At 39.7% G+C, this 26,311-nt stretch overlaps 1 protein-coding gene across 1 annotated transcript in view; it reads left to right on the forward strand.

Annotated features, from left to right (window-relative positions):
- The window catches only part of Polr3D (RNA polymerase III subunit C53), a 182,547-nt gene that overhangs the window by 26,742 nt on the left and 129,494 nt on the right, over positions 1-26,311 (forward strand). The window lies entirely within an intron of this gene.

Genomic DNA, 26,311 nt, shown 5'->3' on the forward strand with positions numbered 1-26,311 from the left:
GGCAAGAATAAGGAGAGTCGTTACAGAGACATCGCTCTCGACGCTCCCTACTACTCTGCAAATACAGTAGTGCGCCAATCCGCCACCGCAAGGCGCCACCGTCATTCTTTCTATCGTAGCTTCGCTTGACCGGTGTTTTCCCTGTTCTCTCGTGCTATTTTGGAGTATTTTGGACGCTATGATGTCTTCCCCAGCCTCATCAGCTTCTGGAAAGTTAAGTAATATCTTTATCTTGTGTAAATGTAAGCTCTTGCCAGTTTTGCTTTTCGATTGAGATCGTAATTAACGTAACAAGAGCTGTTGCCAGCCAGATGCCGTCATGGACGCGGTCGTTCTTTCTGTTCATTTAGTTAACCAGAACGACCCTTTCCCGGCAATTTTACGCTTTAATAACTTTAGCTATTTAGATATTTAGCTAGGGATTCTTATATTATGTCATTGTTGTCGTGGATTTGGCTATTTATGATCGAGCCTCACGAGTGCTAGGCTTCCTAGCCTAGGCACCTGCACACTTCATGCATGATATAACCTTCCTGGTAAAGTTTTATTGAAGCACAGGCAATATTTTACACATTTATGATATTACTTAATTATGCTTTCCTCTTCCAAGATAGTATATACAGAGTGTTTCGGTGAACGATTCTCTATGCTCCTAGGCTACTAGCCTAGGGGCTTTAGTATACTGTACTTTCATACATGTCCCCATTGCTCTTGTATTGCCTTTTAAGGGGTAACTGACACCTCCTATACCTTTTAAGTTGATACCAATCTCCTAGGAGATTTAAGAGCAATCCCCTTCCCTCTGATTAGCCTAGGCTATTCTAAGTTTTCTTTGCTGTGAACAGAGTTCTGGCAAAGTTTTACTGAGACGTTCCATTTTCTTTCTCCTAACCACTGAGTCGGTTTTGAGTTTAGGACGGGACATCAGAGTATCAGTCTGTGTTAAGTATCTCCCTGTCTTGGTGAAATGATTTCCCATGTCAGGTAAAGCTGCTCTTTCAGGAGGCTAGACCTCCATAGGCCATACTTTGGGGGTTTTTGTATGACAATTCCCCCTTCCCTGGCCTAGCAGACAGTCCTGTGCTGGTAGACCCTAGACCGAAGAAAGGATTTCTTCACTGCCTAGGGTCTCTAGTACGAGATTCTGCTCTCCTGTGAGATGGTGACCTACGGACATCCTCTCCCTTGACTAACCCAACCTGGGGAAATGATTTCCCCTACCTGAGGTTACTTCATGAGACCAATATCCTTCAGGTTGGGTAGTGCCTTCGGGCATTACCTTACCCATAGGACACCTACCCCCTCCCCGCTATCTCTTTCGTGTTGAATGATCCAACACCCTCCTGGCCGTCGTTCTACATTGACCCTAGGGTTCTTGTAGGACTGGCCTGAGGTTCCCCGTCTGCCGCCGGCCAGGCCGGCTGCTGGCGGGTGCCCTCATATTCTTTAGAGTGTTCTTCAGTCCTCCATTGGACTGCCTTCCATAGCCCTTATGACTGGGATATGGTTGGGTGGAAGCCCGAATTTAATTTCCCCTTCCACTTGAACCCTCATTCTGGATGCAGGCCGGCAAAGCTGAGCCCTTGCCTTCCTCCACCCTCTCTTTCTCTCGTACTTTCATACTGGGCCATGTACATTGTCTGCCGGCCGGCAGTTGCCCTGCCGCCGCTTGTTGGGAACATGTTGACTGACAACCCAAAGACATTGGATATTCGGGGACCGACTGCCGGCTGCTGAGTTGCCGGCCGGCAGCCGGCCACCCATTCCTGGTCATCTGCCGCCGACTGCCGCTGGGTCCCCTTGACGGAAGTATCCTCGGCTGCCGGCCGGCAGAACCACTGCCGCCGCCGATAGAGCCGCCGGCAGAGACCACCGGCAGCCGGCGGAGCCGTTGCCGGCGGCCTATCACACAATTTTATGAAGACAATAATTGCCTCCAATAGCCCAGAATAGGCTGGCATGTGCCGGCTTGCCCGGCAGATGCCGGAAGGCCCGACAGGACTGGCAACTTGTTACCAAACAGTCAGTGCTGTAGCCCAAAGTTTTTCCAACCTACAAGGTGCTTCATGGGCAGCCTATTGTGAGACCATCACATATAAGAGAGCGATTCTCTCTTCCTTTAATGGTTATGATCCATTATTGTCCTTAATCCCCAATATTGAAACTGGAAGATTGTGTTAACCCTGGATAGGTACGGTCCTCGGACACCCCTTTAAGGGTATACTCGGACGCGAACGACCCCGACGCCAAAAAAAATTCTTGAAAAATCAGTTTTTGCAGTAACCTCCTTTTTTCTTTTGCCAAAAAAAACTTCAATGAATGCTTAAAACAACTGTATAGATAAATACTACTCATCTGCAGAAAAACTATTTATTATAAATATTTTAAAAAATTAAGTAGAAAAAAAAAAAGACCTGACATAAAAATTCATAAAAAAAAAGTTTATACATATATACACAAATCCTTTTAGGAATTGATTCTTGAATGTTTAGGACACATCTTGATGTATTTTGGATGAAGTCAGACCCATGGAGGTGAAGATCTGAAATGAGAAAAAAAGGGTAACTTTTTTTGGCCAAAAAAATTTGTCCAAATTTCATGAATTTTTTTGGGTACCCAAATGAAATAGGAAGTGGCTAATTTTTTTAGGGAATAAACATATGTTATCCTAAAATAGAAATATGTAAAAAAATCTTCATTATTTTGTAAATTACATTTATATCAGGGGCCATATCTAAAGGTAATTTTTTGAGTACTTAGAAATTCCGTAAAAAAATACATATATTTAATATATAATATGATATTTATGCAGGTAAAAATATACCAAAATATCACAAATTCTATAGGGAACAAGAATATATATAGATAGGGCAGCTTACGCTTCGGATATGTCCACAAAATGGCCGCCAACCACACTGACTCAGACTCCCTAATCTGCCACTTGAAATGTAGGAAGGGTATGTCAATTTCAAGGTGTTATTTACTAATCTAATTATTATTGGATATGCATAAAAATTGTATGGTGGGTTGCTGGATAATTGTCGATTATTTTACGAATATAAAATTAAAATTCTGACCCAAAAAAATTTTTTTGAAGGGAAATAAAATCGAAAAAAAAAATGTAAAACAATATTTTAGCTAAAAAAATTTGATGATATTCAATCAAAAAAAAAGTAAACAAAATTTTCAGACAAATAAACATCTAGAGGAATCATTACTCTGTGATAGTTCCTTAGTACGTAGTAATTTTGAAAGAATTGGGAAAAAACGAAAAATGGCAATCACCGGAAAATCGAACACATACCTATATATACGCCATATCTGGCTAAAAAAAAGATAGGCATGGGTAGCCAGATCATCTAGAAACACTTTCCAACACTATAAAAATATAAGTTTTGCGACACTACTTGCCAATTCCTTACGGTAACATGACTAAGCAAAAAAATGCAAAACAAATAAAAAGGGGCACTCGAGGAAAAATGGCTAACATTCTAATATACGGCATTTCAGAAAAAAAAAATTCAGCCACGTGCTAGTCAAACCATCAAGGCACATTTTCCGACAAATAAACATCTAAATAAATAATTACTCTGTGATAGTTCCTTAGTACGTAGTAATTTTGAAAGAAATGGGAAAAAACGAAAAAATGGCAATCACAGGAAAATCGAACACATACCTATATATACGCCATATCTGGCTAAAAAAAGAAGATAGGCATGGGTAGCCAGATCATCTAGAAACACTTTCCAACACTATAAAATTATAAGTTTTGCGACACTACTTGCCAATTCCTTACGGTAACATGACTAAGCAAAAAAATGCAAAACAAATAAAAAGGGGCACTCGTGGAAAAATGGCCATTCTAATATACGGCATTTCAGAAAAAAAAAATTTCAGCCACGTGCTAGGCAAACCATCAAGGCATATTTTCCGACAAATAAACATATAAATGAAATATTACTCTGTGATAGTTCCTTAGTACGTAGTAATTTTGAAAGAAATGGGAAAAAACGAAAAAATGGCAATCACAGGAAAATCGAACACATACTTATATATACGCCATATCTGGCTAAAAAAAAAATAGGCATGGGTAGCCAGATCATCTAGAAACACTTTCCAACACTATAAAAATATAAGTTTTGCGACACTACTTGCCAATTCCTTACGGTAACATGACTAAGCAAAAAAATGCAAAACAAATAATAAGGGGCACTCGCGGAAAAATGCCCAACATTCTAATATACGGCATCTCAGATAAAAAAAAAGACATGCACGTGTTAGCCCAACCATCAAGGCACACTTTCTAACACATAAACATGAAAAAAAAATCAATAATATACGGCAATTCCTTACTACGTAGTAAATTTTTACAAATATTGAAAAAAAAACAGAAATTGGCAACCGCAGTTAAATACCCAATATACCAATAACCATGTCGTATCTGACAAAAACAAAATCACGCATGGGTAGCCAGATCATCTAGACACACTTTCCAACACTAAAAAAGCAAAAGTTTTACGACACTATTTCGCAATATCTTACGGAAAAATGACTTGGCAAAAAAATGAAAAAAAAGGAAAAAGGGACACTCGCGGTAAAATGCCCGACATTCTAATATACGACATCTCAGATAAAAAAAAAGACATGCACGTGTTAGCCCAACCATCAAGGCACACTTTCTAACACATAAACATGAAAAAAAAATGAATAATATACGGCAATTCCTTACTACGTAGTAATTTTTACAAATATTGAAAAAAAACAGAAATTGGTAACCGCAGTTAAATACCCAATATACCAATAACTACGTCGTATCTGACAAAAACAAAGTCATGCATGGGTAGCCAGATCATCTAGACACACTTTCCAACACTAAACAAGCAAAAGTTTTACGACACTATTTGGCAATATCTTACGGAAAAATGACTTGGCAAAAAAATGAAAAAAAATGAAAAAGGGGCACTCGCGGTAAAATGGTCCTCGTGGTGATGAACGACATTTTAACTAAAAAAAAAAACATGCACATGGTAGCCAAACAATCCACCAAGACTTTCCACAACTGATAACCTATACAAGTTGCACCATTCTACGACAATTTCATAATACGTAATAACTTTGATAATTATGCAAACTACCCTAGAAGGGTAAACTCGGACGCGAACGACCCCGACGCGTCTCAGAAATCGGGGAAGGAGTACAGCTACAGCAATGCACATCTGGACACTACTAGAGCGTGTAGGGGAGACACCTCCTGCAGGTCGATCACCCACAAATTCAGTCACGGGGGTGAGTCACGTGAGAAAAACCTGTTTTTTTTTGACGCTCGGGGTCGCAAACGACCCACCGTACCTATCCAGGGTTAAGAGACACTTTATATCATAGGATATCATCTTCCTCTGAAAATTCTTAAGAATTCTACTTTCAATATTGGAGGAGGTCATAGCAATTGGCTGGACAGGAAACACATGTAGGTGTCTTTCCTATTCATAGCTTACCCTATCCAAGCTAATATAAAATATTACATGTATGTTGAAATTTGAGAATATTACCAAATACTTATAGACTTTTCCTTTCTTTACAGGAGGAGCATCCCGAGTGCGAGAATAGTTTTTGCAGGGTCCGCAGTAGGAACTTCTGCGGCCACGACATGTGCAGGGCCCATGCTCGCTGCGCAGTCACCAAGGGGGCTCTCAAGTATTGGGACCCGCAGGTATGTACCGTTTGTGAAAAACTGGTAAGAGAGGCTTTTGATGATCAAAAGTCCACTGAGTCAAGGGACGCAGCAAGGGAAATGCTGCGTAAATGGGTCAGGGGTTTCCAGAAGAATACTTCTGGCCCATACCTTCCTAATGAAAAGATGAGGGCTTGTCTTTTCCCTAGGGCATGTTCGGATGCAGTTATTCCCCAGGCTCAACCTGAGATTCCCCTGGTTCAGATTCCGGTAGAATCTGAAGTTTCGGATGCCTTGGAGAGCATCCAACTAGAAGACAACATGTCAGTTGTCTCAGAGGAGACCGAGAACAATCTCCTAGTGGAGGAGTTGGATCAGGCAGATGACGTTCCACCTGAGACGGAAACTGAGAAAGCCGAAACGATTTCGGTATCATCGGCCACAGTGAATGAGCCGGTGCCTTCGACCTCCTCCACTGCACCTCAACTAGATTCGATCATGAGTATGTTGCACTCGTTGCTGTCCATGGTGCAGGACATTCAAAAGAAATCGTCCGAGAAGGAGGCCTCTCTTCGGACTGAGATGCATCAGCTAGTTGCGACACGTTTGGCCCCAAAGAAGCTAAACGTTAAAGATCTCCCCGCCTTCTCTGACGTTAACCCCTGGAGGTAAGCAGAGCACATGCCCATGTCGGGCGGGAAGATCTTCCTCTCAGAAAAACTGGGCACTGTCCCAGTAGAGGAAATTGAGTTCTGGCCCAGCAAAGGGGCCTACCCGGATTGCTATGTCCGTCTCAGGACGGAGCCTGCATCCAGAGAGGAAACAGAGCCGAAGGAAACTATTGTTCTTGAACTCTCCAAGGCTCAGGCCTTATATACCTCCACCTTAAAAGAGAGGGCCTATACTAGCTCTAAGGTGCTGGCTCTCAGCAAGAAGCACCCGTCCTTCATTGCTGATCCTAAATGTGCCTTTCTCTTTATGGACAAAGGGCTCAAGGCAGTTGAGGCAAGGAAACCGTGCCCTACACTGGAGGAGTGTAGACCCTTCTCCCTTGCCTTCCCATCAGACGATGCGGACTGGAAGGATGTACACAACACCTTCACAGTCGGGAAGCTGGAGGCAGATATTGCCGGACGACAGTTCGGCGAAGACCTCCCCAAGCTCTCGGACTTTCTCCTGCATAGGGAACAGGAGATGAAAGAACGCTTAGCCGCTTCCTTGTCTCTACAGACTGGCCTGGAGACAATGGCAAGCATCCCAGATACCCCGGACATGTACATGGTCTTCGCCAAAGCCTATCTGGCGACAGTAACTAAAGACTTTTACAACTTTATTATGCAGAGAGTTCGTGTTCGCCTCGGCAGCGGTGAGACACGAACCCAGGAAGCTGATAGCTTCTAACATCTAGGGAAAAGACCTCTTCCCAAGTGAAGTGGTCAAAGAGGTCATGGACAAAGCCGCCACTGAAAATAGAAACCTTCTTTCCAAATGGGGCTTGTCCTCCAAAAGGAAATCTTCAGGTGACGAGGGTCCCCAGCCGAAGAATAGACCAAAACAACCTAAAGTCCCCTCTTGGCCTAAGCAACAACAGCTTCCCGTGGCCACGGTGTCCCAGACGGTAGCTCAATCACCCACTACCTTCCAACTGGTGCCCCAAACACTGGCGACTCAGTCACCAGTGTTCACCCCAGTGTTTGAAAGGCAGTCTACGACCTTTCGGCCGGAGTCTCGAGGATCCTTTCAAGGTTCCTCCAGACGCCCCTCCAGAGGTAGGGGCAACAGGGGTGGACGTGGCCAAGGAGGTAAATCCTCCTCCCAGCACTCAAAGTGAGATGCTACCGGTAGGAGGGAGACTCTTCTACTTCCGGGATCGTTGGACCTTCGATCCCTGGGCCCACAGCCTAATCAAGAACGGACTAGGGTGGAGTTGGAGCTCAACTCTACCAACCTTCCCTCAATTCTTCCAACACTCAACCCCCATAATGGAAGAATATGTTCAGGAACTCTTGAGCAAAAGAGTTATACGGAAGGCGAAGTCTGTCAGATTCCAAGGAAGGCTATTTTGTGTTCCGAAGAAGGACTCGGAAAAGCTCAGAGTAATTCTGGACTTGTCACCACTCAACAAGTTCATAGTGAACTACAAGTTCAAAATGCTGACGCTTCAACACATCAGGACCCTGTTGCCCAAACAGGCATACACAGTCTCCATAGACATGACGGATGCGTACTGGCACGTTCCGATCAGCCGTCAAGTTTCCCCCTACCTGGGATTCAAACTACAAAGAAGACAGTATGTCTTCAGAGCCATGCCCTTCGGACTAAACATAGCTCCAAGGGTATTCACCAAGCTTGCGAATGCAGTCATTCATCAACTACGCCTAAAGGGAATCCAGGTGGTAGCCTACCTGGACGACTGGGTGGTGTGGGCAGCATCCGAAGAAGAGTGCAGGCAGGCCTCCAAGGAAGTGATCCAGTTCCTGGAACACTTGGGATTCAAGATCAACTTGGAAAAATCTTGACTGTCTCCAGCTCAGAAGTTTCAGTGGCTGGGCTTCCACTGGAACTTGCAGTCGTACTGCCGTTCCATTCCATCAAAGAAAAGGAAAGAGATAGCAGAATCTGTCAGAAGTCTTCTTCGGTCCGCAAGGATATCAAGAAGACAACAGGAGAGAGTGTTGGGGTCTCTCCAGTTCGCCTCAGTGACAGATCCAGTATTGAGAGCACAATTAAAAGATGCATCAGGAGTCTGGAGAAAATACGCATCAAACGCTCGAAGAGATCTAAAAAGACCGATACCAAATCGTGTGCGATCCCTACTCAAGCCATGGCCGGAGGCCAAGAACCTAAAGAACAAGGTTCCCTTACAACCACCTCCACCGTCAGTCACCGTTCACACGGATGCCTCGAAAGAAGGGTGGGGAGGTCACTCTCATCATCGGAAAGTCCAAGGAACCTGGTCTCCCCTCTTCAAAACCTTCCACATCAACTTTCTGGAAGCCATGGCAGTTTTTCTTTCCCTAAAGAAACTGAAACTTCGCTGCTCAATCCACATCCGTCTGGTTCTAGACAGCGAAGTCATAATGAGATGCCTAAATCGACAGGGATCGAGATCGCCTCACATAAATCAAGTGATACTAGCCATTCTCCGCCTAGCGGAGAAGAAGAGATGGCACTTGTCAGCAGTCCACCTTCAAAGGTTCCGCAATGTGACAGCGGACGCTCTATTCAGGACCAAACCGATAGAGTCAGAATGGTCCCTAGACGCAAGATCGTTCTCCTTCATCTTACGCAAAGTCCCAGGACTGCAGATAGACCTCTTCGCAACGAGCGACAACAAGAAGCTACCCTGGTACGTAGCCCCGTACGAGGATCCTCTAGCGGAAGCAACGGATGCAATGTCCATAGATTGGAACAGATGGTCCAAGATCTACCTATTCCCTCCAACCAACCTTCTGCTAAAAGTCCTCGACAAACTGAGATCCTTTCGGGGGACGGCAGCAATAGTGGCCCACAAGTGGTCCAACAGCGTTTGGTTCCCCCTGGTAACGGAACTACGCCTGAAACTGATCCCGTTGCCGGACCCAGTTCTGACTTAGCAAGTGCAGAAATTGACTGTCTCGGCTTCATCAGTGAAAACCCAGAACCTTCATCTCATGATTTTCTCGCCTTAGCGGTCAAGAAACAGTTTGGGATTTCTAGGGACAGTATCAACTTCTTAGAAGAATACAAGTCAAAGTCAACAAGAAGACAATATGAGTCTTCCTGGAAGAAATGGGTGGCCTTTGTCAAGGCTAAGAAACCTAAGGAGATTTCTACGGATTTCTGTTTGTCCTTCTTCATCCATCTTCATGAACAAGGTCTAGCAGCCAATACGATTACTACATGTAAATCCGCCCTGGCCAGACCAATACCTTACGCCTTCCAGGTAGACTTTTCCAACAAAATCTTCAACAAGATCCCTAAAGCCTGCGCAAAACTTTGGCCCGCAACTCCTCCTAAGCCCATTTCATGGTCTTTGGACAAAGTTCTTCATTTAGCATCAACCCTGAACAATGAGGATTGCTCGCTGAAAGACTTGACTCAGAAGGTGATATTCTTATTTCCACTAGCCTCGGGAGCCAGAGTTAGCGAAATAGTGGCCCTTTCGAGGGATGATGGCCACATTCAGTTCACAGACAATGGAGAACTGAACCTCTTTCCGGACCCAACGTTTCTCGCCAAGAACGAGCTTCCCACTAAGAGATTGGGTCCCTGGAGAATCTGCCCTTTGAAGGAAGAAGCATCCCTCTGCCCAGTGGAATGCCTAAAGGTCTATCTTCGTAGAACTTCAGACTTTAAAGGAGGTCAGCTTTTCAGGGGAGAGACATCCGGTTCAACGTTATCCTTGAAACAGATTAGGGCGAAAATCACCTACTTCATTTGCAGAGCGGATCCAGACAGTACACCCGCAGGTCATGATCCGAGGAAAGTTGCCTCGTCTCTGAATTTCTTCCAAACGATGTCGTTTGAAAATCTTCATGCTTATACTGGATGGAAGTCCTCGAGGGTCTTCTTCAAGCCCTACGCGAAGCAATTACAAGAAATTAAATTTCATGTGGTGGCGGTGGGCGGTGTAATAAAACCCGCTGCTTGATTACTGCGAAGAACAGTGCACTATTCGGGACTTATAGTGAAGGGTGTACATGATAGACTCGTAAGACATATCATGTTGAGTTTTGTGTTTATGTGATAACACTATACACTGTTCTCCCTACACAGGTGACATTAAGCATAATAAGCTGACACAAGTGCCAGGCATTCTTATATGCACAGTGTTCCTAGTAACAACAGAATACATAGAGAAATTTCATATTTCCCTTAGAGTGGCTAATGTTTTCCTTTTCAGGTAAACCCTATTATTCCTGTTATTACTGTTTATGTTTTTATGCAGAATTATTCAGCATACATTGTAATTGTTTACAACCATGATTTCTATTTTTGTAATAAACAATAGAACAAATATTTGCGTCTCTTTCGCCCCAAATATTTCATTGTATGTATAAGTCAGAGCATCCTTGACTCATTTTGATATTTAAGTGAATACCAGAACTAAGATTAATTGTGTTCCAGGTAAACAGGTAAGATCTTGTTGTACGAGACTGTTCATTTTATTGTTTAAGGTTTCCTACACGTCTATAAACCTGTCCGTCTCTTCATCGACAGACCCGGGAGGTACAGTAACCTGCTCAAACCAATACCATCCTAGTACAGACTATGCTTTACGTATATGTTGACACTAATATACAAACTGTTTGCTAGATCGTTCCTTGAACTCATAATCCTCGGGTTTTTTCCTCGAGTCTACCCAGGCTCTTCCCTGTAGGGGGCAGGAAGCACACTGACATATTTCATGATCAGCTGATTGATGTATAACGGTAACATCAAGTGTCTCTAGGTCTAAAGACCGAAGAGGAAAGATTTAGCTCGAGATGAACGGCACTATTGAAAATCCACAGATACATTAATGCTCTGGTACACTTCCATCACGACAACATGGCCTAAGCCCAAAAAACGGATTTTGAGCGAAGCGAAAAATCTATTTTGGGGTGAGGTAGCCATGTCGTCCTGATGAACCCACCCCTCTTTTTGGACAAAGGGATAATGAATCCCTCCCTATGGTACTGTATCTGCAACACTTACAAAGCTACAAAGAATGATGGTGGCGCCTCGCGGTGGCGGATTGGCGCACTATTTGCAGAGCAGTAAGGAGCGTCGAGAGCGATGTCTCTGTAACGTCTCTCCTTATTCTTGCCTCTCTTTCCCCTCGAAGTGAAAGCTCTATTGGGGGCGTAGATAGCCATGAGACGTGTCAAGAATAAGTCCTCTGATATTACGCGATATCCCTGCATAAAATTTTAAGGGATATTCGCTCCAGGAGTTAGAATTCTGGATACCTTTGGTAAATTCTCTGGGATATATCACTGTAGGTCAAATATACCTAGGAAGCTACCTTCGAAGGAACTTCCATCAGGACGACATGGCTACCTCACCCAAAAATAGATTTTTCGCTTTGCTCAAAATCCGTTTATTTTACTGTATTCGGGCCAGTGTAACCTAGGGAAAAAACTACTTTTTCCTATAGAAAAAGATACCTTTAGTATCGTTACTTAATATTTCGATAATGGGAACACTAATACTAATCGTTAGCCTATTGGAAGGAAATCACTGTATTGTCCGTCGTTGCTCTGAGTTGTTGTTAAACAAGTACGTCGTTAAATGAAGACTACATATACATACATATGTACATACTATATATATATATATATATATATATATATATATGTATATATATATATATATATATATATATATATATATATATATATATATATATATATATATATATATATATATATATATATATATATATATATATATATATATATATATATATATATATATATATATATATATATATATATATATATATATATATATATCTATATATATATATATATATATATATATATATATATATATATATATGATATATATATATATATATATATATATATATATATATATATATATATATATATATATATATATATATATATATATATATATATATATATATATATATATATATATATATATATATATATATATATATATCTATATACATGTATATATTTATATATATATAAATATATATATATGTATATATATATATATATATATATATATATATATATATATATATATACATATGTATATATACATAAGTATATATTTATATGTATATATTTATATATATACACACACATATATACTGTATATATATATATATATATATATATATATATATATGTATATATATATATATATATATATATATATATATATATATATATATATACATATATATATATATATATATATATATATATCTATATATATATATAAATATATATATATATATATATATATATATATATATCTATATATACTGTATCTAAATATATATCTATATATACATGTATATATTTATATATATAAATATATATATATATATATATATATATATATATATATACATATGTATATATATATACATAAGTATATATTTATATGTATATATATACATATACATATATATATACATAAGTATATATTTATTTGTATATATATACATATACATATATATATATATATATACATATATATATATATATATATATATATATATATATATATATATATATATATATATATATACATATATACACAGTACGGTCCCAAATTATACGTGTTCGAATGATACAATTCCCCTTTTATACGATCGCTATTTTTCAAAAATAAATTTTCTGTATCTGCAAAGCTGTTCAAAGTCTGCTAGTCAAGGACTACAAAATATATCAAATATATTGTCTTTTTAAGTCTATTGGTAGCCCTAAATATGGTGATTTATAATAAATGTTACAAAACAATATTAACATTACATCTTATTAACATAATTTCATAATAAATAGCATATTTAAGGATAAAATTCCAATTTAACAATGAAATCAACTGTTAACTGACAAAATGTAAACAAAATTGTGGTTACGTTCTCTGCAATCTTTATATTTCTCCAACCTTTCGATAATGTTAATGGTAGTGTTAATGATGGTATATTAAAGCATTATTTTCGTTTAGTACAGTATTTATAAAAGCTTTATTTTTCCCTACGGGCGTTCAAGGTTTTCACAAGTAGACTGGGTTTGTTTATCGGCAGTGAATAGCCTAAATAACTTCGGTAACGAGTCGGCAATATTTTGTCATATTTTAAACAGTATACATTTGATTTCAAAGATTGGTTTTATAGAGTACACGGTATAAATATAAAAATCTCTCTCTCTCTCTCTCTCTCTCTCTCTCTCTCTCTCTCTCTCTCTCTCTCTCTCTCTCTCTCTAATAAATATAACCTTAGTTCACATATGGCAACCTGAGTTTAAGAATGAAATTAACATGACTATTGTTAGTCGTGGCGATCAATTTCTCACGAAACAAAAACACGGTATTTGATTACAACAGCGGATTCTCTCTCTCTCTCTCTCTCTCTCTCTCTCTCTCTCTCTCTCTCTCTCTCTCTCTCTCTCTCTCTCTCTCTCTCGTGTTATACAATCCTTACATATAGATGAAGAAACTAAAATTAGTTTTCTTAGTGTCAATTAAATACGAAACGAAAAAATTATGCCGAGTATACATCCATCTCAATCGTAGCTTAAAATACAGCATCCGATTTCATCAGCAAACCACTATTTTTTGGGAAACATCATTTTATTCTAGAAAATTGCTACTCTTTAAATAGTTAATTGCACATTGAGAAAGCGTGTACTTTTGTTTTTAAATTTCGGGTGTGTTTTAAAAATCGAGTATTGTTGACTTCTTTTTGTATTACTTTTGGCTGTGATCAGATCAGCTGACGTCTAGCTGCCACTATTGAGAGCGTACGAATACACTAACAAAGTATTGTTTATACCATTTCTTAACTTATTCAAACCGTCTATACAGTTGATATTACATAAGCACCAGTGTGTTATAACCTATCATATTTTTTTGTTTATTACATTTAAAACAACACACAAGACACTCTCTCTCTCTCTCTCTCTCTCTCTCTCTCTCTCTCTCTCTCTCTCTCTCTCTCTCTCTCTCTCTCTCTTTGTGTGGGCTACTTTTCACTACCTCCCATTCCTTACCTCTCTCTATCTCTCTAACAAATGATATCTTTGTTGCTTCTCAAAGTTCCATTTATATTGAAAATCAATCATGATTCAATTTTCCTTACTTTCTCCAATCTCGCACTATGTCACATCGAACGTTATAGCGGTAACTTAATTGTTCAACAACTTTAAAAATTGGCCTAGTACTTGCTTCTTCTCATACTCTTTATTTTAGATGGTTTCATAATTGAGGGGGGATACAAGTTGACTTATAACTGAAGTTAGGAAAAGTATTTTGGATATGGAATGGAGAGTCATCTTTAGTAACAGTTTAGAATTATCGTAAATTATCATTCGGTTATTAGCGGCAGTTTGTTATTGATGATTAAACGCCCCCCCCCCCCCAAATAGTTTTCCTACTTTGCTACGTATGTAGGATTTTATATAGATACGGTAAGTAATATTTGTAATAACATATTTACTAAAAGCTTTTAATATCATTATTTATCACTTTCATCATGTGCGTTTAATGCCTTCGTTTGTTTATTATGATGGAAGGTTTCTGTTTTAGGCGGCGTCATAAAGAAAAACATATAAATGGCATTCATTTAATTTATTTGGAAGTCCTAAGAAAAATTAAGTAGAACATTGGTAATAACTTGGTAAGATTGCTGTCGATGCAAAAACTAACCTATACACAGATGTGTAGATGCGTCTGTTTCTTCGTTATGATCAGACATAAACGTAAACAAAACATTGGTTGTCGTTTTTTATCGTGCTTTTTGGCGTGTTTAGGAAACGCATGATATAAAATCGCCTTTATTTTGATAATTCTGGATTTTCAATGATACAACAAAAGCTAGTCTATAGAGTGATGGTTTTGCTATTTACCAGTTGTCTTATACAATAGATATGACAAACATTAAAATTTGTTTGTATTTTTGGTCGTGTTATGACGGGAAATATACAGTGTTTACACCCATCCTGGTTATAATTATAACTTTTTTTTCAAGTTATTAGAACTTTAAAGTATATTAAACGTTTCATTTATTTACAAGAACAATTTGATATTATAGAAAAATACAGTATAGTACATAGAAAGTATTGGAAATGGGTAGTAAACACGTTTGAATAGGCAAGTTGCTGGTTGCCATGGCCCCAATGGAATTATTTCTGTTAGTTGTGTTTCGAAATCTGCGATTTTCCATTTATACGAGGTCATTGATCGACCAAATTCTCGCATAATTCGGGACCCTACTGTGTGTGTATATATATATATATATATATATATATATATATATATATATATATATATATATATATATATATATATATATATATATATATATATATACATATACAGTGGTCCCTCGGTTATCGCGGTTAATGGGGACCGAGACCACCCGCGAAAACTGAAAATCCGCGAAGTAGCGGCGCCTCTTCAAAAATGCTTAAAAAAACGTATATATACCCCCCCTGTATACAGTACACCATATAGAATACGGGTAGAGAGAGAGAGTGAAATTCATGTTATAACAAAAAAAAAAAAACTGTAAAATATGTTGTCTGTTTACAATAACAATTGAGGGTCTAGAACACTGTTCTACCGAACAATTTACTTGCGAACAACCAATTATCGTTATCAGCTTTCAAAAACAAGCAAACACTACAACTAGCTAACATAATTAGTCCGTCGTTTTGCGCAACAAATTAACATTTATAATTTCTATTTCTGGGGGTTTAAGATTACAGTAATACATAAATAAAATTGTACCATACCATATAGAAAATGGGTGTAGAGAGAGAGAGAGAGAGAGAGAGAGAGAGAGATTCATGTTAAACAATCAAACAATAAAACAACATTTAACTTACCTCTTACAATAAGTTCTTCTATGCGTAGTTGATGAAAAGACCTGTGCAGTACGATGAGGTGATAACGATGAATGACTGCACAGGGGCATGAAGAGCTTTACTGCTCCTCGGATGACGCCGCAGACGATGCAGGAGAAGCTGCAGGAGGCGGCGTAGTGGCTGCAGGAAGTGTCGTAATGGATGCAGGAGGAGGCGTAGTGGCTATAGGAGGTGGCGTAGTGGCTATAGGAGGTGGCGTAAGGGATGCAGGAGGCAGTGTAGCGGCTGCAGGAGGATCTTCTTCTGTTTTTTTGCGCGTAAGAAACATCGTTATTGGGAGTTGTGAACGTTGTCTTTTTTTGTCGATGAAGATGCGCCTATAAACAGCCATGACGTCATCAATACGATTGCTGAATTCGACGGCTCTTACCATGTTGTCGTCCATTTCTTTGGCCCTTTTTTGGAGGTCTTTGGCAACATTGAAGAGGTCCTGTAAATTATGCAATGTAAGGCCACCTTCTTCAGCTTCGTCACCTTCGTCACTAGCAGACTCGTCTTCCTCCTCACTCGCCGATTTGGTCATTTCCTGTAGGTCCTCCTCTGTCAGTGGGTTTGAGTGGCAGTCGATGAGATTGTTAATTTCATCAGCCGTCATATCCGAGAAGCCTTCAGTCTGCACCAACCGAGCCAGCCTGACAGCCTTATCAACGGCAGAGTGATGGATTTCGTTAGGTGTGAAACCCTCATAGTCATGAGTGATTTTGTTTGGCCACAATTTCTTCCAGCTGGAGATGAGTGTCTGTTCTTTCATGTCCTTTAGGGCATTCTGAATATTAGCCAGACACGTAGCTATGTTGTAGTCCTTCCAATAAGCTTTGATGCGGAAGGTCTCGTCGGTCTCTTCAATGGAGGAGATGAGACCCTCCATTGTTGACTTAGTGTAGAGGGCTTTGAAGGCCCTAATAACCCCCTGATCCATGGGCTGTATAAGGGAAGTGGTGTTGGGGGGAAGGAACTCCACCTGTACCCCTTCATAATGCAAATTAGTTGCATGACCTCCTGCACAGTCCATGAAGAGAACCACTTTAAAGGGCAGGCCCTTTTCAGCCAGGTAAAGCTTTACCTGTGGTATGAAAGAGTTAAGGAACCAATCAAGTGTGAGGGCCTTGGTGATCCATGCCTTTTTATTGGCCATCCAGTACACTGGCAGTAAGGCTTTGTTCTTGTTTTTCAATGCTCGAGGATTCTGTGACTTGTAGATAAGGCCTGGCTTCAGCATGAATCCTGCAGCATTGCCACACATGAGCAGAGTCACTCGATCCTTGTGAGCTTTGAAACCTGTCTTTTTAAGTTCGTCCTTGAAAAGAAATGTTCGGGACGGCATCCTCTTCCAGAAGAGGCCTGTTTCATCCATATTAAAGACTTGCTCCGGGACATAGCCATTTTCTTCTATTATTTCCGGAAACACATCCTCAACATAATGCCTCGCTGCTGCTTCGTCAGAGGCTGCATCTCCATACAACGACACACTCTGAAGTCCGAATCGCCTCTTAAACTTATCAAACCAGCCCTTGCTGGCAACGAAAGTCGTACGTGGTTGTCGTGGGCTAGTCTGGCTTGAGGTACCAGGCAGAGGATCATCTTCGTCGCCGTCGTCTTCTTCCTCATCTTGAACGTTGTCGTCGTCACCACCCTCAGGCACCATAGCATCAAACAAAGTTTTAGCCTTACTTTGGATCATGTTTGTATCCAGGCTGATTTTCTTCTCCCTACAATCATGGATCCAAATAGCCAGTGCATTTTCCATTCGCACCATGGTCTTATTCTGGGTGTTTACAACCCTTTTGGCATCTTTCGTGAAAGATATTGCAGCAGTTTTGCGGATGTTCTTCTCTTCCTTCTTTATGTACCGTACCGTGGATTCATTAAGGCCATATTGTCGGGCTACGCTCGCGTAGCTATTTCCCGCTTTCAACTTGTCCAATAAACTCACTTTTTCGTTAATTGTTAACATCTTTCGCTTTTTCTTCGGGTCACTAGATGCACCAAGGGATAAAGAGCGTTTGGGAGGCATCACGAAGGGCTTCACAAAACTTTTACACTTAAAAAATCACCGCGAGACAAAGACTAACTAACCGCGATCTATGGCGAGAAGCGTATACGAGAAAAGCGGGGAGCGATGGGCATCGGGAGAAGCTTGGGCTAGTGAATGGGCCAATGGGGAGTCGAGTTCTCAGCGAGTGCTGGCCAATCAGCTTGCGTTTATGCCCGTGATGGTTAGCGTATACGTGCATTTCTTTTTGTTTTAAAATTTTGTAAAATGATGCAATTACTAATTCTAATTGAATATTTTGTTTTCAAAATTTGTAAAATAATGTAATTTCTAATTTTAATTTAATATTTTTCATCATTATTAATTTTTTAACGTTTTTTGATATTTTTAATTTTTGAATATTTTTTAGACCCGCGAAGCTCTGAACCCGCGAAAGTTGAACCGCGAACTAACGAGGGACCACTGTATATATATATATATATATATATATATATATATATATATATATATATATATATATATATATATACATATGTATATATATATATATATATATATATATATATATATATATATATATATATATATATATATATATATATATATATATATATATATATATATATATAATATATATATATATATACATATGTATATATATACATATGTATATATATATATATATATATATATATATATATATATTATATATATATATATAATATATATATATATTTGGGCTCAAGCCATGTCGTCCTGATGGAAGTTTCTTAAAGTAGCTTCCTAAGGGATATATGTACTATTATTATTATTATTACTATCCAAGCTACAACCCTAGTTGGAAAAGCAAGATGCTATAAGCCCAGGGGCTCCAACAGGGAAAAATAGCCCAGTGAGGAAAGGAAATAAGGAAATAAATAAATGAAGAGAACAAATTAACAATAAATCATTCTAAAATAAGTAACAACGTCAAAACAGACATGTCATATTTAAACTATTAACAACATCAAAAACAAATATGTCATAAATAAACTATAAAAAGACTCATGTCCGCCTTGTCAACAAAAAAGCATTTGCTCCAACTTTGAACTTTTGAAGTTCTACTGATTCAACCACCCGATTAGGAAGATCATTCCACAACTTGGTAACAGCTGGAATAAAACTTCTAGAGTACTGCGTAGTATTGAGCCTCGTGATGGAGAAGGCCTGGCTATTAGAATTAACTGCCTGCCTAGTATTACGAACAGGATAGAATTGTCCTGGGAGATCTGAATGTAAAGGATGGTCAGAGTTTTGAAAAATCTTATGCAACATGCATAATGAACTAATTGAATGACAGTGCCAGAGATTAATATCTAGATCAGGAATAAGAAATTTAATAGACCATAAGTTTCTGTCCAACAAATCAAGATGAGAATCGGCAGCTGAAGACCAGACAGAAGAACAATACTCAAAACAAGGTAGAATGAAAGAATTAAAACACTTCTTCAGAATAGATTGATCACCGAAAATCTTGAAAGACTTTCTCAATAAGCCTATTTTTTGTGCAATTAAAGAAGACACAGACCTAATATGTTTCTCAAAAGTAAATTTGCTGTCGAGAATCACACCTAAAATTTTGAAAGAGTCATACATATTTAAAGAAACATTATTAATACTGAGATCCGGATGTTGAGGAGCCACCGTCCTTGACCTACTTACAATCATACTTTGAGTTTTGTTAGGATTCAACTTCATACCCCATAATTTGCACCATGCACTAATTCTAGCTAAATCTCTATTAAGGGATTCACCAACCCTAGATCTATATTCAGGGGATGGAATTGATGCAAAGAGAGTAGCATCATCTGCATATGCAACAAGCTTGTTTTCTAGGCCAAACCACATGTCATGTGTATATAGTATGAAAAGTAATGGGCCAAGGACACTACCCTGTGGAACACCGGATATCACATTCCTATAATCACTTTGGTGCCCATCAACAACAACTCTTTGAGATCTATTACTTAAAAAATCAATAATAATGCAAAGAAACGACCCACCTACTCCCAACTGTTTCAGTTTGAAAACAAGGGCCTCATGATTAACACGGTCAAAGGCAGCACTAAAATCAAGGCCAATCATACGAACTTCCCGACCACAATCAAGGGATTTCTGTACAGCATTCAAGATTGTAAGAAGGGCATCACATGCTCCAAGGCCTTTACGAAAACCAAATTGCAAACTAGGGAGTAGATGATTACCTTCAGCAAACCTATTAAGACGTTTTGCCAGAAGACGTTCAAAAACTTTAGATAATATGGGAGTTATGGAAATTGGGCGGTAATCAGTGGGATTTGAGCTACCACAAACACATTTACATAGAGGAGTAACCTTACCAATTCTCCAACTAGTGCTAAAAGCTCCTCTTCTTGCTAACTTGTGCAAAATAACAGATAACTTTGGAGCTAAGAAATCTGCTGTCTTTATAAAAAACAAAGGAAAAATACCATTTGGGTCTACACCTCCATAAGCATCAAGGTCCACCAACAGAGCTTTAATCTCACGAGATCGAAAAGCTGAACTAGTTAGTTTAGCCTCAGGAAAACAGGTATGAGGAAGTTCAAGTTTTTCATAACTCTGTTTACTGTCAAAAACATCAGCCAAAAGGGTTGCCTTTTCCTTTGGACAGTGAGTGACTGAGCCATCTGGTTTAAGTAAAGGAGGAACTGTTGCATTTACACCAAAGAGTGCAGATTTAAGGGTAGACCACCATTTATGTTCCTGAGTTGTACGAGAAAGTGTTTCTTTTATGGTTAAATTGTACTCCTTTTCAGTTGAGGCATAAACTCTCTGAGCAAAAGCTCGAAGCTGAATATAGTTGTTCCAGGTCAAATCTGATCTGTTACCCTTCCAAAGATGATAGGCCTCCTGTTTCTCCAAATAAGCACGTCTACAATCATCATTGAACCACGGTTTGTCCTTCACTCGGTACCTTAGCACACGAGAAGGGATATGCCTATCAATTATTTTGACTAGATTCTCATTCAAAGGGACAACAGGAGCTACACTATTATATAATTGTGACCAATTCAAGCACAAAAGATCATGTAAAATCCTATTCCAGTCTGCTTGGGATTTCATATAAATTTTACAAGAATATGATATATCAGGGACAGGCTGCTCAGTCTTCACTACTAATGAAATCAAGGCATGATCAGATGTCCCGACTGGAGAACCAACCTTACTAGTTATAACGCCAGGGGAGTCAGTGTATACGAGGTCCAAGCAATTACCAGACCTGTGAGTAGCTTCATTTATGATTTGCTCACAGCCTGATTCAGAGGCAAAGTCTAAAGCTCTTAAGCCATGGCGATCGGTAGGAGAGATAGAACTTAACCACTCCCTATGATTAGCATTAAAATCACCAACAAAGACAAAAGAAGCCTTTCTATCATCTTCTTGTATCTTAGCCATAATGGTAAGAAGACAACCGAAGATAGAATCATCCATGTCTGGATTCCGGTAGATCGAACACAAATAAAAGTTGTTATGCCTGCCACAAACTTTTATTACCTGAATCTCATGACATCCACATTGATAGCAGGACTTATGAGAAGCAGGGTACTCGGTCCTAATATATACCGCCATTCCCCTAGCCCTAGGGATGGCATCACTTTTCAACATTATTGGCTTCTTAAAACCAGTTATAAGGAGCTCAGATGAGTGCCTCATATTAGAAACCAAAGTTTCTGAGCACAAAAGAATATCATACTGTCTGGACGCAACTGTAAGGTCTTGGATATTTGCATGAAGACCACGAATATTGCAATACAGAAGACGACATTGACGAAATCTAGGACGTACTGGTCCCGGATTTCGCTCAATGTCTCCAGACAGCATAAGAATTAATAGAAATAAAAAAGAGACATCATACTTAAAAACTAGATTAACAAGAATAACAAAAACAATACGTACAGAATTATAAACAAAGTGATTGATGATACCCATAGACTATAGTAAAAAGTTGGAAAAACTGGTCAACATGGAGGAGCCGATACACCATGCAAGGCTAAATACCCTCCAGGATAGCCACTTCAACTGAAGGGAGGACAGTAAGGATGGTTTTGAGAAGAAAAATAATCAGAAAAAGGAAAAGACAACCTCTTGATAAACCACCAGGCATCCATGGCCCTTCTATTATGCCTGCCCAACACACCATTTCAAAAAAACAAGAGGAAGAAAAAAAAAAAAAAAAAAAAAATAAAATAGAATAGTGTGCCCAAGTGTACCCTCAAGCAAGAGAACTCCAACCCAAGACAGTGGAAGACCATGCTACAGAGGCTATGGCAATACCCAAGACAAGAGAACAGTGGTTTAATTTTGGAGTGGCCTTCTCTTAGAAGAGCTGCTTACCATAGCTAAAGAGTCTCTTCTACCCTTACCAAGAGGAAAGTACACTGAACAAATTGCAGTACAGTAATTAACCCCTTGGGTGAAGAAGGTTTAAGTATCTCATTGTTGTCAGGTGTATGAGGAAAGACGAGAATATGTAAAGAATAGGCCAAACTATTCTGTGTAAGTGTAGGCAAAGAAAAAATAAGCCGTGACCAGAGAGAGGGATCCAATGCATTACTGTCTGGCCAGTCAAAGGATCCAATACCTCTCTAGTGGTAGTATCTCAACGGGCGGCTGGTGCCCTGGCCAACCTACTACCTATATTCCCAGTGATATTCCCAGAGAATTTTACCTTTAGGTATCCAGAATTCTAACTCCTGGCACAAATATCCTTAAAATTTCTCCTAAGGATATCGCAATATCAGCGGATGCATTCTTGACACGCCTCCATAGCATCTGCACCCCAAACAGCGTTTTCGCTTCGAGGAGGATGTGGCAAAATAAAAGGGAGCCGTCCAAAGGTTATCTCCGCTCTCGTAATACTATTGGGAATACAACAGCGCCATTCCCACAATGGTGGACATTCCTTTTTTTTTTGTAGTGATCTTGCTCGGTGGTATTCCCTGGTGATCTAACTTTTCGATCGTTTTACAGGATTATTATTATGCTTTCTCCATCTTCTCCCGCTTCTGGAAAGTTGAGTATCGGGTCTTTACTATGAGTATATTTTAGCTCCTGTTTCACAATGAAATTAGAGTATTTTATTGTGCTTAAGAGCTAGGCCAGTTACTGGAGGCGCCCTGGCGCCGTCACTCGTTAGGCATGTGCTATTTAGATAGCGGAACGACTTCCAGTTTTTAATAGTTTTATTTAATTTTTTTTAATTATTTAGCTATTTAGGCAATTATTCTTGTAAAGTTTTGATAATGTGCATAATTTTTTCCCCCTTTTCTCTGTCGATCGTATAATTAGAGTTTCGGTGATTTAGGTAACCGAGATCTCGTATAGCCTAGGTAATCTTACCTAGACGTTTTACTATACGTTCAGACTTTCCCCGGTTACCCTCGTGTATTGTTTTCATTCATTGGAGACATATCTCCTAGAATGTTATGAAACATTACACGTCTCTTTGGAGACTTAAGGGTAATCTCTTTCCCTCTGAGTGTAGCCTCAGGCTACAACCCTAATAGCCGTGCCATGAATTTTTTTCAGACATGGCTAACTTAGGGTTTGTCCCGCCTCTTCCCTTAACCGTTGGTAGTGGTATACCATCAGGTTTTGGGATTTAGTCAGAATCTCAGAGTATTTAGTCTTATGTCGACGACCTGCCGGCAGGGCGAATGGGTTGTAGGATACCATCATTCTCCTGCCGGCTAGGTGGCATGCAATGGAGGTTAGCCCTCATTAGCCACACTCGGAGTTATGGTAGGATACCATCTTCTTCTTGCGACTAAAAGATTAGTCCTCTGCCACAGTACTCTGGGCTGAAGAGTAATTTTCTTTAGCGTAGGATACTTGGCACTGGAACTCTGTTTCTTCTTTGTTGAGAGGAGGCGGCAGTGCCGCCATCCCCTTAACTGTGTCGGCAATCTTTGGGATGGAGAACTGAGTGTCTCCTGTTCCCTGGGATTCTGCCGATACCGAAACAGAGTTTCTTTTACAGGTGGTAGGACTGACAATTTTTGCCAGTTCCTTTCACACTCGTTACAGGACCCTGTTCCCTACCCCTCTGTCCACTTTTGATGGCTGAGCCAATGTCTTTCTTTATGCCGGCATCTTGCAACCTTACCTTTGCCAGTAGGTTGCCGGAGCCAGCCAGACTCCCTCTCTAGCCATGACTTTGGCTGATGGCAGAGCATACTGCCGCCAACCACTTCATCTGTCGGCAACTGCCGGCCCAGCCGTCAGCCGAGATGGCTGCCGGTAGCTGGCAGCTGCCGGCGACCATGATGGCCGTGAGTGGGAAGTCCCTTCTGTTTCCAAGGTTCTTCAGTCCTCCCTTGGACTGCTGCTACAGGTCTTGTTGCCGGGGTACTGCCGGCCAGGCCGGCACAGATAGTGCTGACTCAGTTTGCAGCACGCCGACTGTACTGGTACTGCTGGTCTTGCCGGCCGGCAGTGTATCGGCAGTACATTGTCGGCAATAGTACTGTAGCTGCATGGAAGCCTGAATGGTACTTTCTCCCCTTCTATTAGAACCTTCTTTCTGGAGAAAGGCAGTCAAATAAGACTTTTACATCCTTAATTACTGTATACATTCACAGTAAGGAGTAGCCTTTTTTCCATGCTATCTCTCTCTCTCTCTAGCTAGCATGCCGGGTATGCCGGCAAGACCTAGCTATGCCGGCTACATGCCGGCTGAACTACTGTATATATTATACAGGTAGCCAGTATATCTGCAGTATAGAATATACTGCAGATAGAAAACTACTATATAGTTTATACTAGTAGTTATTTCCAATATATTTTGGATATCCAACACAGGCATTTGCTGAGCCCAATCCTATATTGAATGAATATGATTTCTTCAATATCCTGATTAGAAATCAATATTAGGGTTACCCTACAATATTAAACACTTCAAGGCAAGAGTAATACACTCCTAACCCTTAAAGGGTAGAGCCTTTTTCCTTGAGTCTCCCTGATCAGGAAACTCTATATTTTAATATAGTAGGAAGACTACAGCAAATAGGCTGAGTGGGATATACAAATATATGTCTTTATTTTCCTAGTCCAGCTGGCTTCATGCTAGATGGACCATACTGTCATATGCTACTATGAAGGCAGCATAATGACTAGACTACAATACATGATGTACAGTAGCCAGTAAATTGCAATATAGACTTACTGCAATTAGAAAACTACAGTACCATTATACAGTAGTATTTTCTGACATACCTTGGGTACCCTTGTACGAGCATTCCGCTGGTACCGTTCATATATTGAATGAATTGTTTTCTTCAATATTCTGATTGAGAATCAGTCATCCTGGCCCCACAGTATTAACATTATTTTGGGACAGTGATTTGATACTTCTCTACCCCTAGTTGTAAGAGTCCTTCTACTTGGAGTTACTCAATGGAGAAATCTCCATGTAGTTAATACTGAGGGGAGGCAAAAGCATTTGCTCACAAGAGTACAAAACTATGTATCTCCTATTATCCCTTTATAGCTTACTTTCCTAAGCTGCTCTATTGTAAAGGACATTTGCATGTTGATTGTCAAGGATATAATCCATTGTATACTCATTTGGTTTTCCTTTCTTTACAGGAGGAACACCTGATACCTTGTGCTGCAGTCCTCTGCAAGGCCAAGAGTAAGTATTTTTACGGTCATAATACTTGTAGGTTTCATGCCCCCTGCAATATTATTTCTGGATCCCTACATTATTGGAACCCACAGGTTTGCAATATATGTCGGACATTAATGTCCGAAGGTTTTGAAAATCCCAAGTCTACAGAGACTAGGGATACAGCTCAATATAAATTACGCAACTGGGTGAGAGGCTTTCAAAAAATCTCTCCGGGACCTTTCCTACCTAATGATAGGATGCGTAAGCTACTATTTCCGGAAGCAAGTGAGGAAACAGTTGTGCCTCAGGAGCCAACTACATCCCCTGACGGCCAGAAAACCTTTGGGATTAAGGGCAAGAAGTGCGCCAGGGTAGAAGAGGAA

The sequence above is a fragment of the Palaemon carinicauda genome, chromosome 19, assembly GCF_036898095.1.
Source record: "Palaemon carinicauda isolate YSFRI2023 chromosome 19, ASM3689809v2, whole genome shotgun sequence".
In the NCBI taxonomy this organism is placed as follows: Eukaryota; Metazoa; Arthropoda; class Malacostraca; order Decapoda; family Palaemonidae; genus Palaemon; species Palaemon carinicauda.